Here is a 17,325-nt window from a genome sequence, read left to right as displayed (position 1 = left end):
AGGGCCCTGCTGTACGGGATGCTCTGCGCTACAGACTCAGCCGTGTGGGGGAGCTGGTCCCAGTGCGATGCAGGGGTGGAGTGAGCTGGGGAAAAGGATTTGGTGGCTGGGCCAGGGGAAGGGGAGTGAGAGCCCAGCCCCAGGGCTGTGTGAGTGATGGGCCCAGGCTGGGTAAATGGGACCCGCTCACAGGAAGGAGCCCAGGCAGCTTGTTCCCCATTCTCGACACATGTTCACCTGATCACACGGCTCCTCCCCAACTCCACGTCCTTCACCTGGGCACCTTCCTGTACAACCGCACCCCTAACCCCTCCTTGCTCTGCTCTGTACCCAGCAGCTCCCGCCCTCAGTGCCGTCTGTGGCAAGGGAGCTGGTGAGCCTGAGCTGGGCGAGTGTTGTGCTGAGGTCAGACAGGGGAGGCTGGAAGTAGGTTGACTTTGCAGTATTAAAAGGGCTTCATCGCACACACCTAGTGACACGGGTGATTTAGCAGCCCACACACACTATGGGAGTCATGAGAGCCTCACAGACATTCACTTTCCTGTGTGTATCTCTGTATCCCCCTTGTGTGCTGAGATGCTGCTGCTGGGTGTGACATTAACCCCGTCATTTCACAGACCCAATAGAGATGTCATTGGGATCCATGTTACATTATTCTTGTTTTCCTGGCTTTCATTCCTGGCCTGGCTGCCTGACAATGAGCAGAATTGGGACCACGCAGGGACAGAGCAGGTTGTGCTGGCCCCTCCCTTGTCATTTCCCATGGCCCCAGTGGGAGGCCAGCAGCAGAAAGGTCAGTGCAGATCAGGGACAAGTGCTGGGAAGGTGCTGTGGAGGGGAAGCCCTGGATGGAGTCATAGAATATCAGGGTTCAAAGGGACCTCAGGAGATCATCTAGTCCAACCCCCTGCTCAAAGCAGGACCAATCCCCAGACGGATCCCTAAATGCCCCCCTCAAGGATTGAATTCACAACCCTGGGTTTACCAGGCCAATGCTCAAACCACTGAGCTATCCCTCTCCCACCACTGAGCCATCCCTCTAAACATATCTGTGCCATGTCTGTAGATACCTCATATGTAATTGGGCATGAGATGTCAAAAATATGCATGACACCATGTGCCTGAGAAAATGAAGGCAATTTCTTGCTGTCATTTGTGGGCTGGCCTGAACAGTCTCTAGGAGACTGGTCAGAGAGTTGAATCTGTGCAATAGGAGGAATGCTCTTGCTTAAACTGCATCAAGTTCAACCCCTATAAACTCCAAATGCTTTAGTGGAGTCAAGGCCAATTTCTGGGTATTGAGTTGTAGACCCAGTTGCGCAAAAATGTCCTTTGTGTGGCTCATAGGGCATCTTTGAAGGACTGAGAAGGCAGTCATCTAGATATGGATAGATTACGATATCCAATGTTCGTAGATGTGCTGCTATGACAGAGAGGACCTTGGAGAATACTTTGGGTGCCAGTGAGAGACTGAATAGAAGTACTCTGTACTGGTAGTGGTCCTGCCCATAGGTAAATCAAAGGAATTTTCTGTGGGACAGTAGGATTGAGATGTAGAAATAGGCATAGTGTACGTCAAGGGCAGAGAACCAATCTCCCCGCTCCAGAGATGGAATAATTGCTGCTAGTGTGATCATCTTGAATCTTTGCGCCTTAGCGGGAGTGGGATCCCTACACTCACAGAGCTGCTGATTGGGATCTGCCAGGCTGCTGAGGAGCCGCTCCCAGGCTATCAGACAAACTCCCGCAGGATCTGAGAACCCCCCAAACATCCCCACGCTGGGTTCTCAGTGCCAGGGGACGTGTCAGACCTGCCCCCAGTCCCCAGCGCACAGAGCACGGCAGGCACCACATCCACCAATGGGTACACAGAGTGAAAATCCCTGGCACTGGGGAGAGAAGGGAGCAGGAGAGAATCCCAGGGGATGAATGCGAGTCGAGTGGCTGGTGCCCAGTTAGACGCACTGGGACCCTGCGGGGATGAAGGGCTGTAAGGACTGAATAGAACAGAATGTGGGGGACGGTGCTGCCTCGCTGCTAACGGACCAGTGGGCTGGACCCCTTAAACTCCCAACTACGCATTAAATATTGATGTAATATCCTCTGCAGACTGTTCCCCCTTCCCCCAAATTATTTATAATTAACCAAACCCAGACCCCAACCCCCAACAGTCAATCACCTGCCCCTCCTCTGCTGCTGCCCCCCACCCCCAAGTGCCATGGGATCTTCTGGCTCCATCCCCCACCCTGCCCCTGTTAATGTGCGTCACTCAGGGCTCCCTGCTGCCTGTGTCAGTGGCAGGGCTGGGTGGTGGTAGGGTGACCAGATATCCTGATTTTATAGGGACAGTACCGATTTTGGGGTCTTTTTCTTATATGGGCTCTTATTACCCCTACCCCGTCCCGATTTTTCACATTTGCTGTCTGGTCACCCTAGGTGGTGGTGATGGTGGGAAATTAAATTTAGATTTGTGACCGCTCTGGGTGCTGCCTGAGGTGAGGAGGGTCCCAGTCACACACAGAGCAGCCCCCATTGGGTGGAGAGTGACCCCTCATGCTGCTCCGTCTGGGGCTAAAACCAGATCAGGTCTTGCCAAGTGACCTTTCCATGACTCCTTGTGTTTTTCCCACACTTCTGCAGTGAAATATACTAAAAATCCCATGGCCCAATCACAGCCTTATTGAGAATTACAGGGACGGGCAGGAAATGGGAGGGAATTCTAGTATCAGTATTGGATTATGGAAAAAAGCATCATAATTCAGCTCGGCCTGGGCTCCTGGTTCACAATGGCGGCTGCAGCAGCATCTGTCCAGGGACAGGAGCGAGCAGCCTCCCCTCCCTGAGCAATAGCCAGAGCCCTCTGGTGGGGGCAGCTGGGGAAACAAACAAACCAGAGACAGAGACCCAGAGAAACGTGGCCCCTGCTGCCATTCAGGGCCCTACAACACCCTCCCTGGGGCCAAGTTCCCATCAGCCCTGGTGAGCCTTTATTTTGGGCACCCCCAGAACAATCCCAGGTCCCTCAAGACATCCCCCTCCTGGGGTGTCCTCATTTCTGTCCCCACCAACTGCGTCTAAGGAGGCGGGAGGCCAATGTTAATGTGGCTGCATCCTCCAGAATTTCCACAGTCCCCCATCCCAGCTGGTGGGAGGGAGGGGGCTGCATGAGGGGATTTGCACATCCCAGCTGTGGAGGGACCCATCCAGACATGCAGGACTGTGGTCAGAGATTGGACTGAGACCAGGGGGTCTCATGGGGAGTGTGAGATGTGGATGGAGAACTGGTCCTAGGGTCAGTATTTTATGTGGCCACCATCTGGGGGATTGTGTTGTTTCTGGTTCTGTTTTTGAACATAAAAAAATGAGGGGCAAAAGCAGCAGGGGGGATGGGGAGAAATTAACAAAGGGGAAAGTGAGGCTGAGTCTCAGGGGAAACATCCTGGCAGTGAGATCTGTGGGGTTGGGGGGAACCATCCCCCCAGGGCCAGCACTGGGCACCCCATTATTCCATGTTGCCTCTGGAACTCTGCATCACCAAGCCCCCCCGAGACCTCTCAGTGCCTATGAGCTGAAACAGCCCCACAGTCACCTCTGTGCCCTGCTCTGGGCCTCTCCCTGTGCTGCCTGCAGGCTAAGTGAGGCACAGGCATCGGTAGCAGCCTGGTGTATTGCAGCCTTCAGGATTCCAAAATGGCAGGAGGTGTTGCTGCCCCCTACAGTGTGTCAGCTGCACTGCACAGCAGTTACATTCCTGCTGGGACTTCACTCCACCCTCCCCCAAGGAGGAGCTGCCCCTGCTGGTGACAGGTCTCTGCAGGGCCAGGCCCCCTAAGCAAAAGCCCCTGGTGAGTCGCACTGGACACCTCCCTGTTCCTCTCCCAGGGCCCAGGCTGCTGCAGCCCCCCACCTCACCCCCGCTCCATCTTTAGGAGTCTCTCACCCGCCCAGTCTGCCTCGATTTTGAACTGTGGGCAGAATTTCTGCTGAGTCTGCATCACTCGCAGCTGGGAGGAGTTAGAGGGAGACTTTCACCAACCGGTGTAAACAGCGCGTGTGGAGGCCTCCTGCAAAATCCCTGACCTGTTCACCAGCACAAAACTGGCTGGGGCAGGGGCTTCCCCACCAGGAATGATTGTCGCTCCCATTGCTGTAGGTGGCTTCTCAATAGACCACAGAGGGGATTAAAGGTTCAGTTACCCCCAACTCTTTCATCAAGGTCCCACATTTGCCCACCCCACCCAGTGCCAGGGGCCCCAAGGGTCTCCCATTTCCTGCTTCCAGATTTCTGACACAATCAGGGCAGTTCTGCCCGCTGATGCCCAGAACATTTGCTGAAGTGTTGGAATTGATCGGATGCAGCATTGAACCATTATTGTGTTAGAGACAGAGGTGAGATGGATTGAGTTGAAGGTAAGGCCTCAGTACATCAAAGCAGCACCCTGGAACCCCCATATTCACCACTGTCAGATCATTATGAAAACATAGAGGTGAAATGAATTGAGTTGAATGTAAGAAAAAAAATACACGTCTGCCGGCTGGCTGGGATGAAGAGGGGTGTTGGGGGCAGAGGAGTAGGCGGCATGGGGAAGAGGGGTTTAGTTCTGCATCGAGGGATGGGGGATTATACAGATGGGAATACGTGGGAATGGGTGACAGGGGAGGGAAGAGAGGTTGAGGGCTCACCTGAGAGGAGGAGGTGGGTGTGACGGGTCCCCACAGCACAACCTGGACTATGGGACCACTGAGCCCTCCAAACCCACCAACCGGGGCTGCCTTTCACCCTGTTTTGCTGGTGTCAAGCTACTAGCCTTGACAGACACTGCACATACACAGCCATTCACAGGCAGAGACACACCCAGCAGTGTTACATGAATGATCTCCCAGCCACTCATGGACCGTCAATAGGGAGGCTCCAGCCAATTCCCCCCAGCCCTCCTGCCTTACACCCCAGAATTATGCTGCCTTGCACTGGTCAGGAGCCTGGCCTGTGTAAATTCATTACTTACTTCACCACTTCTTCATAGGAACGTGGACATGCACCCAGGGCCAGTGCAAGGATATTTTGTGCCCTGGGCGAAACTTCCACCTTGTGCCCCCCCATCCTCCGCCCGTCCCCCCGGAGCATCGCTTATTATAAACTTTCAAAAATGAATACTGCATAATGTGGCATTGTTCATTAGAATTAATACACGTTCGCCTTGAAATTTTATTTATTTCATTATTTCGTCTACATATTTAATGAAAATAAATGACCTTGGGTCTCCTGCATGTGACTAGAGTCCCTCCTGCCCTCCGCCCCATGGATGTAGAAAGGGCTGTTTTGGGGATCAGAGCACAGAGCTGGGAGTCGGGATCTGGCTTCTATTCTCCACCCTGCCACCAGCTCACTGGATGACTTCAGGCAAGTTACTTCCCCGTTCTGGGTTTCAGCTCCCCCCAGCGCTAAGGTGTGAAATGGTTCCTTGCTCCTGGGCTGGAAAGTGCAATGCAGGTGGGAGGAGGTGTCTGAAGGCCTGTCTTCCCCACAGGTTTGAGGTGAGGACAGAGTTCCAGCCTCCGTCATGACCGTCCTGGTTGCTTTACTCTGCCCCACACCAATCACTGATGAAGCCCCTTACTCAGAGAACTCTGGCCCAGGGCAGAGGTATCAGTGTCATTCTGGGCCTGATTTTCAGAGATGCTGAACACCTGCGGTTCCCCCGATGTCTGTGGGAACTCCAGGGTTCTCAGTACTTCTGAAACTCAAGGCAATTTATTTCGAATGCTGGGCCAGGACTGAGCCTGCAAAGGCAGGTCCATATACACCCCTCAATCCACAGCAGATCTCCCATCAATCACAATACAAGCAATCAGGAGAATGATGAGGGCCAGTTGGCCCAATGCTGGGAGTGGGGAGGATATGGCCCTAATGTCGTCACTAAACTTCTACCTAGTAAAGTTACTGGTGCATCTGCTGTCATTCAGTGGGAGAACAAAAATCTCTTGGGTGCTGCAGCCTGCCCAGCTGCACTTAACCTGAGTTGCTCACACACTTAACGCCACTGCACTTAACCTGAGTGGCTCGCACACGTGCAGTGGTTGTGCACCACACAACTGGTCACCCATGTTACATGAAAATCTGGCTCTGATGGTGTTGTAATTAGACTTAACAGTTACTGCTGCATTTCCTAGAACTGTTGTCCCAGGCTGGCTGCAGACTCAGGCCGACAGAACTGTGTCGGCTAGATGCCCATCACCTTTGGAAGATTTTCCTTGTAGCCATAAGGGCTCGAGACAGCCGTGTTTCTTCACTGAAAACTTGCAGTGTGCTGCCCCTGCATCCCAGATTAATACCTTGTGTGGGCAGGTGCAGAGCTCAGGGTTTGAAGGCCTCTGGTCTAATGGTCTGAGCCAGTGCAGAACTAGGAGCCTCGATCTCCTGTGTTCAAAGCAGGACTCTGACAATGACTCCCCGGGTGATCTTGGGCAACTCATGTCCCTGTTCTCTGCCTTAGTTTCCCCAAATATAGGGCTCTATTTCCTTGCTCCACAGGGCTGCAGGGATGGAGGGGGATGAAGCCTTGGAAGGTGGCACGTGCTGAGGACGGTTACACTTTTGCAGCTCTTTAACCCTGTATCCTCTGGCAGGGCCATGATCCACCCCCGCAGGTGGTCCGGTGGCCATGGTCTCCTCTTCATTTCCCCCATCCCTGCCGCTGCATTGCTGTCAATAGGGCCAGCTGCAGGCGGGCTGATGTCACCTGCTCCGATCAGCCAGCAGCCCTTGGGCAGCAGCCACTGCTGCGGCAGGGCGTCCAGGACTGCCAGAGCCAGAGGGAGCAGGCTAGGGAGCGATGCGGCTTGGGGAGGAGGCGGCTCTGGGCTGGCAACGGGGGTGTGGGTGGGCAGTGATGTGGGGCGTGGTGGAGGGAGGTGGTGGGGCCCGCGGTTGCAAAGGACGCCCGCAGAGGTAGGTGCTAATGCTGCTGCGAGTGGCCCATCTCCCCGCTGGGAGCAATAGTGTAAAAAAAATTGGGGGGCACTGCTTTTTGGCACCCCCAAATCTTGGCGTCCTGGGCAGCCACCTAGTTCACCTAGTGGTTACACCGGCCCTGGGCTTAACTCCTCCATCTTGTTGGTAGTTCCCTTTGGTATTTTAGGTGGTTTACCACCAAGTGTGCTGGCTTTTATGCATTTTATTTTTAGGGGCCTCTCTCTCCCCATTCAGTTTATAGGGCGCCTAGGAACCTTACTTGTCTTTCTGGATCATAGTATCGTTCCTGTGATTGTCTAGGTGCCTAAAAGTCAGGTGATGTGACACTCAGCCTTGCAATAGCTAGATCCTTTTGTGGATCCTCCCCCCTAGTACTTTCTATTCCCTACTTGGAACAGGCTTTAAAGAGGAAGGAAATAATGACGCCTCCTCTCTCCCTCTGGCTGAGTATCTGCCCCACAGCTCCTAGTCAGGTGAACAATTATTTCTCTTCTATGATTCAGGATATCAATATGTTAAAATGTATTGGAAGGATGAGCAGAAATATTGTTATTCTGCAAGGTGATAATAAGTGCCATTAATAGATGACAGCATCTACATGTGTCCCCCATTTTCCCTCTTTCAGTATTTCATTCCCTCCAAAGTTAATTGGATTCTGTCCATTGGTGACTTCAACATCCCCTGAAATTCTGGAATGAATTGGATATGACGACATTCTGACGTTGTCATGGGAAAGGTCCCATGACGGATGGGAAAACAAAATAGCGAAAGGCAATTGAGCTGAACGTAAGTCCTCACAAGCTTGGCCAAATACTACTTGAATTTTAAATTCAATTATCCAGTCACAACACTGGGAATGGACTCTGTGTAGTACTATTCATGCTAGTATAGTCATAGTATCGTTATTATTCCACACTTTATAAATCACACTGTTACTTTTTATAACACATTCTTCTCTCTTCCTGATGACATCAAAATAAGGAAATAAAAAGACTTTGCAGCCGAGCTAAATATGATCAGCTAGCACATGCCTCAATTAGGCCCAGCCAGAATAGCTGCCTGCAGCTACAGAAACATATCAGAAGGGAAAAGTAGAGAAGCAGAGAAAAAAAAAATCAACCTGAAGAAGTTGCAAAGGAGGTGACCTTAAATTTGCAGTGGAAACTGGAGATGCTGTCAGAGAGCCAGTTGATATTGGTAAAACGTGATAGGTCGAGCACACAAAACTGAATTTCAAGAGGTTGCAGGAGGAGGTGGAGAAGCTCAGGCTGCACCAATGGATGGATTATCCTGCGTTGATTGGTAATTAGTACTAGCACGGTGTCTGCTCTAGCTACAGACAGAAGCAGCTATATTAATACACCAGGGGTATCTGACTGAACTTTGACAATGTTTAACATTCAGTTCCCATTTATTGTGTTAATACAGAGGTAATATTTTAGACATGTTTACAGGTGGGCTTGTTACTTGAAATCCCTTTGACTTCACAAACAAGGTCAGCTCCCAGACTGCTGCACTGGGCAGCACAGCATGGGCAGGAGGTGGCCAGCCCTCTGTGGAGAAAAGTGATTCAGGACTATTTAGAAAAACTGGACGAGCACAAGTCCATGGGGCCGGATGCGCTGCATCCGAGGGTGCTAAAGGAGTTGGCGGATGTGATTGCAGAGCCCTTGGCCATTATCTTTGAAAACTCATGGCAATCGGGGGAGGGCCTGGATGACTGGAAAAAGGCTAATGTAGTGCCCATCTTTAAAAAAGGGAAGGAGGAGGATCCGGGGAACTACAGGCCAGTCAGCCGCACCTCAGTCCCTGGAAAAATCATGGAGCAGGACCTCAAGGAATCAATTCTGAAGCACTTAGAGGAGAGGAAAGTGATCAGGAACAGTCAGCATGGATTCACCAAGGGCGAGTCATGCCTGACTAACCTAATTGCCTTCTATGAGGAGATAGCTGGCTCTGTGGATGAGGGGAAAAGCAGTGGATGTCTTATTCCTTGACTTTAGCAAAGCTTCTGATACAGTCTCCCACAGTATTCTTGCCGCCAAGTTAAAGAAGTATGGGCTGGATGAATGGACTATAAGGTGGATAGAAAGCTGGCTAGATCGTCAGGTTCAACGGGTAGCGATCAATGGCTCCATGTCTAGTTGGCAGCCGGTTTCAAGCGGAGTGCCCCAAGGGTCGGTTCTGGGACCGGTTTTGTTCAATATCTTCATTAATGATCTGGAGGATGGCGTGGACTACACTCTCAGCAAGTTTGCAGATGACACTAAACTGGGAGGACTGGTAGATACGCTGGAGGGTAGGGATAGGATACAGAGGGACCTAGACAAAATAGAGGATTGGGCCAAAAGAAATCTGATGAGGTTCAACAAGGACAAGTGCAGAGTCCTGCACTTAGGATGGAAGAATCCCATTCACTGTTACAGACTAGGGACTGAATGGCTAGGAAGCAGTGCTGCAGAAAAAGACCTAGGGGTTACAGTGGATGAAAATCTGGATATGAGTCAACAGTGTGCTCTTGTTGCCAAGAAGGCTAACGGCATTTTGGGCTGTATAAGTAGGGGCATTGCCAGCAGATTGAGGGACATGATCATTCCCCTCTATTCGACATTGGTGAGGCCTCATCTGGAGTACTGTGTCCAGTTTTGGGCTCCACACTACAAGGAGGATGTGGAAAAATTGGAAAGAGTCCAGCGGAGGGCAACAAAAATGATTAGGGGTCTGGAGCACATGACTTATGAGGAGAGGCTGAGGGAACTGGGATTGTTTAGTCTGCAGAAGAGAAGAATGAGGGGTGATTTGATAGCTGCTTTCAACTACCTGAAAGGGGTTCCAAAGACGATGGATCTATACTGTTCGCAGTAGTACCTGATGACAGAACAAGGAGTAATGGTCTCAAGTTGCAGTGTGAGAGGTTTAGGTTGGATATTAGGAAAAAACTTTTTCACTAGGACAGTGGTGAAGCACTGGAATGGATTGCCTACGAAGGTGGTGTAATCTCCTTCCTTAGAGGTTTTTAAGGTCAGGCTTAACAAAGCCCTGACTGGAATGATTTAGTTGGGAATTGGTCCTGCTTTGAGCAGGGGGTTGGACTAGATGACCTCCTGAGGTCCCTTCCAATCCTGATATTCTAGGATTCTATGGTACTGAATGGAGAAAGCTGAGTGTCTACTGGCAAGTTCTACAGCTTTCCCTGTGCTGGAAAAAATAATCTGCTCTTCAAGCTATAAATAATCCTGAAGTGAAACTGACAGCAATGATCAACATTTATAATTATTTTATTTGTTATGTTGTTTGTGTGTAATTAGTAGTAAATATTGAAATGTGATATCATTTAAAAATTCTTCATCTTGACAAACAATATCCATCAAAAGGCAGAAGAGGATAAGAAATGGGAAAGGGTGATGGATTTCTTCACAATTTCTGAAAACCCCTTCTGATCATTTTTACTCATAATTTCTAAAGATCTGCAGACTTAAAGTAAAATTCCATTGTATTGAATGTGTGTGTGATGTGAGTGTATACAGCATCAATTTCTACGTATTGTTCCCAATGTTTATATAAACAATTCAGAAGTTCAGCATAATACAGTTATTTCTGGCTATCAGTTAGAGGAATGAGTTCCTTATTTTGGAATAGGAAAGGAGTCTAGTTTTCTGAGTGATAATTTCTGCACTTATTCAAATCAACACTCACACTATTGCATGTACTGCAAAAGGAATATTAGTTGTGACAAAGTTCATCCTCTACCTTAGTGGGTCCTGCGCTTATTGGCGGATTTGCTCGCTTCACAGATTCACCCTGTGGGTCAGGAAACAGTCCAGAGACCTTCCCCTCTGGTAGAAGTTATAGTCCAGGTCAATTCCTCCTGTGTTTGATCAGGAGTTTGGAGGTATGGGGGGAACCCAGTCCCACCCTCTACTCCAGGTTCCAGCCCAGGGCCCTGTGGACTGCAGCTGTTTAGAGTGCCTCCTGGTACAGTTGCACAACACCTACAACTCCCTGGGCTACTTCCCCATGGCCTCCTCCCAACACCTTCTCTGTCCTCACCACAGGACCTTCCTCCTGATGTCTGATAACGCTTCTACTTCTCAGTCCTCCAGCAGTACGCCTACTCACTCTCAGCCTCTTGCTCCCAGTTCCTCTCACGCACTTCCACTCCCCTTGGCTTGACTGGAGTGAGCCCTTTTATAGCATCAGAGGGACCTTAATTAGAGTCAGGTGCTTAACTACCTCACCTGATTCTTAGCAGGTTAACTGGAGTCAGGTCGTCTATTAGCCTGGAGCAGCCCTGCTCTGGTCACTCAGGGAACAGAAAACTACTTATCCAGTGGCCAGTATATCTCCCTTCTGCTACTCTGCTGTTCCCAACTGGTCTGGGTCTATCACATATTTTATATCACGAAATAAATTTAATACTTTATTAAACAAATATACATAAGATACGTAGCGACCAGCACTCTAAGATGACCCCGGTTCTATCTTTGAATGAAATAAATGTGTCTTTCATGTGTCCAATGTGGAAAATGACAGCAAAGTTAGGGACAAAGCAGGAAAAAGATGATAGATCAGGAAATCTGACTGGTCAGATTTTGCTGCATACTGCAAATCCTACACAATCAGAAGAACATTTTGAAACAAACAAGTAAACGAACAAACAGTCACAGATGGAAAACACTTTTATTGGAAGACCCTCCAGAAATGAAAATACCACAACGGAATATGGAAAATAAAATAAAATTCACTTTGAAAGGGGCTCTTATTTTCAGCAACTCACAGAAGCAACTGGTATTGTCCAAAAATGTGGAATTTAATTGTCTTTATAGTTAGGCAGGACTTAATAATATGACTCAGTATAAAAAATGAGGAATTATTATAGAAATGATTTATTAAAATCAAGTCTTGGGGATTCTAAATAGAGTGGATGGGAGAGTGGGCAAAATGAGAAGATCCAATATCCCACTTCTTTTCCTCTAAATCAAGCATCAGCATCATACAGACGGCAGCCAGTAGTGGAGGCAAAGGGAGGATGAAAATGACTAACTTGCCCTTTTCCAGTCTCCATTCAGGCCATCTCCCAGGCACTACACACAGACTTCCCCCACTCACATCTCTTTGTACACACTGTACTATGGAGCTAGTAAGTAATTGTCCTGGAGCAGGTTCAGGGCCCTGAGCCTGCTACGGGAGGGGCAGTGGCGGCTCACACACCTGGGAGCCACAGAACATGAGCATGGCAAGGAGGGAGCTGGGGGGCGCATGGGGGCCGCTGCCTGCATGCATCTGCTACAGCCTGCAGAAGCCCCCGGGGGGGCGCCGGGCGCAGCCTGGGCAGGAGGGGCGGGGGGTGCGGCTGCTCCCCGATAGCGACGCTGCTGCCTTTGCAGGGATGCTGCCCCCCTGCACCACACCGGCTCCTCCATGGCTTGAGCTCGCCGCACCCGTAAGCTGATGCTTTGGCTCTCTGGTCCTCCGGAAGGTGGCTCCTCGCTGCCGAGCCAGGGCACTGCTTTTTACCTCCAACCACTTGGCGCCCTAGGCGACAGCCAAGTTCAAGGGGGGCCTCTCGTGTTCTACTGTGTAGTCGATGTCATCCCCACAATGAAGAGTCATTGAGTGGGGTGATCCAGGGGAAGCAGCTCAAACATCCAATGTGGCTGGACAGGGCAGGACATCAGCACTGCATGGGAGGGGTGGGTGTGGCAGTGACATCACAAGGGCCTTTGGCAGGACCTCAGCCTATTGGACAAAGATGGTGGGGAGGCGATGATCTCACAGAGAGATCTTGACATCAGCCAAGCAGGACAGGAGTGCAGGACAGGGGCAACCTTGGAGATCACTGTGGCTTTGCTTCAGCATTTCTCCTTCTTGAGGTCTCTCCTTGAGGCCTGAGAGAGAATTCACTTTCACGTACGTGAGCGCAAGGAGGACCCTCTTCGGAGTTTTCTCCTTTTCTTTTACTGATTTTGCTAGAAAACAGATGTCCCTGTATAGAAGGTAAGAGCCTCCGAGAGGTTTGGAACCTGTTCAGTCTGATCCATCAGGTGCCGGCTGATTTTTAGGAAAGGAAAACACTAGATTGTGGGATCAGCAATTTATTTCCGATCTAGGATTTTGTCCCTTAGAATTACTGGGGACATTTGGGGTTTCTCCTTTTTGTTTTCCCTTTTCCTGTCTCTCCCTCCTTTCTCTTCTTCTCTTGCATCTTTGTCCTTTTCCCCTGCTCTCCATTCACCACCAGGACCTGTCTGTGCATGTGGAATGTGTGTGTGTGGGTGGGGGGGGTTGTTGCACTCCAACTCTCATTGTCAGAGGCCCTCCCAAAGACATGTGGCTGGAATAGTGCTCTAAGAGTGACTCCCTCCGGTGGTGACCTGGGACATCTGGTGAGAACTCTCAGCTTTCGGATTCTCAGAGTCTTAATGCTGATTGGAAGAACAGGAGTACTTGTGGCACCTTAGAGACTAACAAATTTAGTAGAGCATAAGCTTTCGTGGGTTACAACCCACTTCTTCGGATGCATATAGAATGGAACATATATTGAGGAGATATATATACACACACATACAGAGAGCAAAAACAGGTGGGAGTTGTCTTACCAACTCGGAGAGGCCAATTAATTAAGAGAAAAAAAAACTTTGAAGTGATAATCAAGATAGCCCAGTACAGACAGTTTGATAAGAAGTGTGAGCATACTTTTTTTTTTTCTCTTAATTAATTGGCCTCTCCGAGTTGGTAAGACAACTCCCACCTGTTTTTGCTCTCTGTATGTGTGTGTATATATATCTCCTCAATATATGTTCCATTCTATATGCATCCGAAGAAGTGGGTTGTAACCCACGAAAGCTTATGCTCTACTAAATTTGTTAGTCTCTAAGGTGCCACAAGTACTCCTGTTCTTCTTTTTGCGGATACAGACTAACACGGCTGCTACTCTGAAATGCTGATTGGGTGAGCATGGGGCTATTGTGAGGGAGGAGACTCAGGTCTTTGTTACTCTTTTTTAAGACCAAGGAAATAAGCCAGAACCAAACATGTATTTGATTGCTCTTGCTGCTTTTCTCCATTCATTGTCTTTGAGTAATTCATGATTCTCTCTCTAATGGGCTAGTTCTTCTAAAATACTTACTGAATAATTAGGTTTTAATAAAGCCATATGCAAACCCATACTTCCAGTAACAAAGGAGTCAGGCGGCACCTTACAGAATGGGGGACAGTCCGCTGGAAAGCTGTGACCCTGAAAAGGATTTTGGGGCCCCGAAAGGGAGTACATTGAATTCATACACCCCTGCCTGGGTGACGAAGGCTGACCTTTCCTTAGCAGGTTCATCTAGTGGTACTTGCCAGTACCCCTTGGTTAAGTCTAAAGTAGAGATGAATTGGGCATGTCCCAATTTCTCCAATAGCTCATCTGTGCGTGGCATTGGATAGTTGTCAGGACGAGTTACAGCATTTAGCTTACGGTAGTCCACGCAAAAGCGTATTTCCCCATCTGGTTTGGGAACTAGAACCACTGGAGATGCCCATGCACTCTTAGAGGGGCGGATTATACCCATCTGTAGCATGTCCTGGATCTCCCTTTGTATAGCAGTTTTGGCATGAGGTGACTCCCGGTAGGGTGGGGTTCTAATAGGGTGAGCATTACCTGTGTCAATGGAGTGGTATGCCCGTTCGGTCCATCCTGGAGTGGCTGAGAAAATTGGTGCAAAGCTTGTGCACAGCTCCTTGATCTGCTGTCGCTGCAGACGTCCAAGGGTCATGGAGAGGTTCACCTCTTCCACGCCACCATCCTTTTTTCCTTCGTAGTAGACACCTTCAGGCCACTCCGCGTCATCTGTTTCCTGGGCTGTAAACTGGCAAACGTTTAATTCTCTGGAATAAAAGGGCTTAAGAGAATTAACATGGTATACCTTAGGCTTTATGTTGGAGGTGGGGGAGGCTATGAGATAGTTAACAGCTCCTAGGCGCTCCTGGACCGTGAATGGTCCTTCCCACGACGCTTCCATTTTATGGGCCTGGATTGCCTTTAAGACCATGACTTGGTCTCCTACTTTGAAGGACCGTTCTCTGGAATGTTTATCATACCAGGCCTTTTGCTCTTCCTGAGCATCCTTTAGGTTTTCTTTAGCAAGGGCCAAAGAATGTCGGAGGGTGTTTTGTAGGTTGCTTACAAAGTCTAGAATGTTTGTTCCTGGAGAAGGCGTAAACCCCTCCCATTGCTGCTTCACCAACTGTAATGGCCCCTTAACCTCACGGCCATACACAAGTTCAAATGGTGAAAACCCTAAACTGGGATGTGGTACAGCCCTGTAGGCAAAAAGCAACTGCTGCAACACGAGGTCCCAATCATTGGAGTGTTCATTTACAAATTTACGTATCATGGCCCCCAAAGTTCCATTAAACCTCTCCACCAGGCCATTGGTTTCATGGTGGTAAGGGGTGGCAACCAAGTGATTCACCCCATGAGCTTCCCACAGGCTTTCCATGGTTCCTGCCAGGAAGTTAGTTCCCGAATCTGTAAGGATGTCGGAGGGCCAACCTACCCTGGCAAAAATGTCTGTTAATGCCTGGCACACACTTTTAGCCCTGGTGTTGCTTAAGGGTACTGCTTCCGGCCATCGGGTAGCAAAATCCATGAAAGTCAGTACGTACTGCTTTCCTCTGGGTGTCTTCTTTGGGAAAGGACCCAGAATATCCACAGCTACGCGCTGAAATGGGACCTCAATTATGGGTAGTGGCTGGAGAGGGGCTTTAACCTGGTCTTGGGGTTTTCCCACTCGTTGGCACACCTCACAAGACCGGACATAATTAGCAACGTCCTTGCCCATTCCCTCCCAGTGGAAGGACTTCCCCAACCGGTCTTTGGTTCTGTTCACCCCAGAATGGCCACTGGGATGATCATGGGCTAAGCTCAAGAGCTTTACCCGATACTTAGTGGGAACTACCAACTGCCTTTGAGGATGCCAGTCTTCCTGGTGCCCACCAGAAAGAGTCTCCTTGTATAAAAGTCCTTGTTCTACAACAAACCGGGATCGGTTAGAAGAGCTGAGAGGCGGTGGGGTGCTCCGCGCCGCCGCCCAAGCTTTTTGAAGGCTGTCATCTGCTTCCTGCTCGGCCTGGAACTGTTCCCTTGATGCTGGAGACATCAGTTCCTCCTTGGACTGTGGACTGGGGCTTAGTCCCTCTGGAAGTGATGCAGGTGCTGGGGCTGTTTCCATTGACTGTGAACCGCTGTCCGCTGGTGCACTATGTGGTAACTCAGGCTCTGGCTGAGCCTCTTGGGTAGGGTTATCTGCTGCTTCTGCCAGTTCAGGCTCGCTGGTGCCCTCTGGCATTGGAGTTGTAGACGGGTTTGCAAGCGCTGGACTCAGGGCTGGCAATGGTTCTGGTGCTGGTTGCGTTGCCAGTTCCGGTTCTGGGACTGGCTTTGGCTGGGTCTCTGGGATTGGATCCACTACGGCTGTTGCAGTCGTTGGCAGAGGATCCAGTTCCACCACCTTTGTCTGGGTCTCCGGTAACACAGACGGGGCCCTGGTGGACGGCTCAGGAACAGAGATGGGGGTGAAAGCTTGCTTAGCCTGGCTGCGGGTGACTATTCCCACCCTCTTGGCTACCTTCACATGGTTGGCCAAATCTTCCCCCAGCAGCATGGGAATGGGATAATTGTCATAGACTGCAAAAGTCCACATTCCTGACCAGCCCTTGTACTGGACATGCAACGTGGCTGTAGGCAAGGTTACAGATTGTGACACGAAGGGTTGAATTGTCACTGTAGCCTCTGGGTTGATGAGTTTGGGGTCCACTAGGGATTGGTGGATAGTTGACACTTGAGCCCCAGTGTCCCTCCAAGCGGTAACCTTCCTTCCGCCCACTCTCAAGGTTTCCCTTCGCTCTGAGGGTATGAGAGAGGCATCTGGGTTTGGGGATCTTTGGTGTGATTGGGGTGTAATGAACTGTAATCGGTTGGGGTTCTTGGGGCAGTGAGCCTTTATATGTCCCAGTCCATTACATTTAAAACATCGCCCTGCTAAGGTATCACCGGGACGAGGTTGGTTGGTGGAGACTGGTGTGGTGGGGTGAGAAGGCGTCTGGGGTTTCCCTTGGGATGTGGGTGGGGCCTTGGGTTGTCCCCGGTGGTAAGGTTTTGTTTCGGCTTGCCCCTTCTGATATTCGCTCCAACTGCTACTAGTTTTTTTCTTTTCTGCCACCTCCACCCATTGGGCTCCAATCTCCCCCGCCTCAGTTACAGTTTTGGGCTTCCTATCTAGGATGTACCTTTCTATTTCCTCAGGAACACCCTCTAAAAACTGCTCCATTTTTACTAGGGAAAGCAGATCTTCCAGAGATTTAAC

The sequence above is a fragment of the Chrysemys picta genome, chromosome 12, assembly GCF_011386835.1.
Source record: "Chrysemys picta bellii isolate R12L10 chromosome 12, ASM1138683v2, whole genome shotgun sequence".
NCBI classification, from domain to species: domain Eukaryota; kingdom Metazoa; phylum Chordata; order Testudines; family Emydidae; genus Chrysemys; species Chrysemys picta.
Note: the sequence above shows the minus strand (reverse complement) of the source record.